Below are 3,083 nucleotides of genomic sequence, written 5' to 3'. Positions count from 1 at the left end.
AAAAAAAAAAAAAAAAAAAAAAAAAAAGAAAATGAGACGAAACAAGGAACCCCACAATAAAACTAAAACACTCTGTCTATAGAGATAGGTGTTTGAGGAAATAAATTCCTGGTGATTATTCTATGGGCATATTTGTTTGTATGCATTTGTTTGTTTATGACTGAAGTGGTTCATCCCATACCTACTGTTTGTAACCTGCCTTTCTTACTTGTCTACATATAAGCAGTTTTATACATTCAACATAAAGACTAGTCTCTATTTTTCTACTGTATTTTTTTCTGTGATGAAATAGTGTACCTTCACATTGAGGTACCGATTACCTTGTCTCTGAAGAACAACGAGGTTCATAAATTTGGAAAGGAGAGCTTCATTTCTCCTAAAGGGCTGCAGCCTGGAGACCAGCCATTCTGACTGGCTGGGAAGTGTAGCCTCCAGTCAGAAGCTGGAAACAGACACTAGGAGGCAGGGGCAAAGGGAAGAGGAATTTTTGCTGAGTGGGGTTGCTGAATATAAATATTCAATAAGCTATAGGAGGAGTCATGAATATTTATGAAATGAAAAATGGAGGCATGAGAAATTGAGCTTCATGCCTCCTCAGAGGGTCCATATTAAAAAAAATGGTGCTGTTAACATGATTCAAGGGTGGAGTTTTCTGCTTTCAAAAGGTGCAGCAGAGGACATGAAGACCCTCACTCTGCATCCTTCTAGGCTGGCCAGAACCACTCCCTGGCCCCCTGACCAGTGATCTCTTATCAGGAAGGAAAGCTGCTCAATTGTTATACTGAAATTGCAAAACCAAGAGGCAGCATCTGATCGTTGGTTGATGTCAGTGGTGGATTCTTTTGAAAGGGCTGGTTTCTGTTTATCCTTAGGGAGTAAGCCTAATCATGATTAGCAAGTGAGGGAATAGAACCATGCCTGCCCACCCTTCCATCCCCTCGTGGCCAGAAACTCAATTTCCAAGGTTACTCTGGAGTCCTCTTGGAAAAGAAGGGATCTGTTCAGTGAATTGGGGGCCTTGGGATTTTATTTTCGTATTTTCAATACCTATCCTCCTACGGTTTTATTTAGTCTATTTCTAATATTTGTCTACTGTAAACAATGTTGTGATTTAAAAAAAGTTGGAGATAAATCTTTTATACTTTCATGATAAGTTTTAGGGTAAATTCTTAAATGTGGAATTGCTGGTTCAAAAAGAAACTTACAACTTAAAGACTTTGGGTACTTATTGACATATTTCTCTTTTGGAAGGCCTTACTCAACAGGTTTTTTACTGTCTTCTGAAAAGTAATTGGGAACTTGTTGGTTCTAATCTTAGTAGTTCATCATTAAGATTTTTCTTTCACTTAATCTAAGAGTTGTATGCCACAAAGAGTATTTAAGCAAACATTAGAAACTTATTGGAAGAAGTTTCCTTCTGCCATACACACCTATAGGCTCATGGAGAAATTCAGCTTTCAGTACAGCTCGTCTTTAACAGGTTTTGTGGTAGCTGTTTCCACTGGTCTGATAAACTGTTTTTCTTACACTCGTCCCAACTTAATTATTATCAAAATAATTTTGGCTCATGTTAGGATGAAAATATTACATTATTATTGTTTTGAATTGCATTTAAAATTTTGAATTCTAAGTATTTGTGCTATACATTTCTTATGACTGCAGATTTTGTTGCATTCCATAAATTCTATGTGTAGTTTCCTTATTGTTAATTTCTAAGTAGTGTGTAGTGGTAGTTTTGCCAGTAAAGCCACTGAAAAAGATTTTGAGAAAATCGAAAGAGGCTTTATTCCAGTTCACAGTTTGCAAACTGGGGAGACACAGCCTTTGGCACAAAACACAGATGTGTCACAGAGAACAAGGAGGGTTTGTCTTTTATACAGAAAGTTTCTGCCCGGGTCCCCACCTCCTTATGCAAATGAAGGGTGCAAACTTGCTGAGTTCTGATTGGTCAATAAAGTCACAGTACACTGGCTGGTTCAGTCCTCCTGAACAGGAAGAGACAGGTATGGAACCTCCTAAGTAGGGGCAGGTGCACAGAGGACCTGTGTGACCTCCTGTGTGACCTTGTAGCAGATGGCCCTGGACTGTCCTTTGAGTTTAGGCCCAGTGAGCCACTCAGGAGCCATCTTGAAGGACTGGCTCTTTGGGGCTTCATGATTTGCTTTATTTCTTTAACTTAAGAGTTATATAGATTTTTCTCTTTTTTTTTTTTTGCTTATTTTCTTTTTTTTCTTTTGCTTATCGAAAAGTTCTTTTCAGTTTTGTAGCATTGAGGTAGGCACTGTAACTTATATGATAACATATATCTTCCTTGTGAATTGTACCTTCTATCATATTATAAGAAACTTTATTCTATTTATTATTTTAGAGAGATTATCTTTCATTTTCTAAGTGTGCATCTACATTAAGAATGTCTTTCTGCCCATTCCTCAAGTAAAATGAGACATTTACCACACTTTTCTTTCTAGTAAATGCTCAGTCAGAAATGCAATTATTTCACGTGCTGAGTATTAATATTGTTATTGATCACTATATTATTAATTAATGATTGTATTAGTTTTATTAGCCTTTAAAATTAGGCCAAATTTTGTGATTTGTTTTATTGTTTACTCTCATTTATTTTATATCTTCTTCATCCCATTCTTGCAGTGTTAAATTCTATTCTGTGTTGATTGTTTGCAAATATTTTTTCAAGAAAGGTATCCAACTCCTTCAATTTTTTTTTTTCTTTTCTAGTAGGGTCTTTTTGTCAGCCTTGAGTTTGACTATAACCCTTTTTAGGTAACATTCTTTGAAAGTTAAAAAAATTTTTTCAAGTACTACACTGTCTTTAATACCAATCTGTTTTTTTTTTCTTTTTCATTTGTAGGTAGTATGTTATTTTCTTGTTAACGGTGGTATAATTTTTTAAAATCCTGAATGACATATATTTGTGTGTATGTATCGTATATATGATTTGTAATAGTTTTTCATAAAATTTAACTACTTTTCTTGATCTTAAACTTTGGATTTCTCTTTAGTTCCAGGACATTTAACCTTTGATTTTTTTTTTTTTTTTTTTTTTTTTTTTTTTTTTTTTTTTT

Source organism: Rhinopithecus bieti, unplaced genomic scaffold (assembly GCF_001698545.2).
Source record: "Rhinopithecus bieti isolate Rb0 unplaced genomic scaffold, ASM169854v2 scaffold_51905, whole genome shotgun sequence".
Lineage (NCBI taxonomy): Eukaryota > Metazoa > Chordata > Mammalia > Primates > Cercopithecidae > Rhinopithecus > Rhinopithecus bieti.
This window is presented reverse-complemented; position numbering follows the sequence as displayed.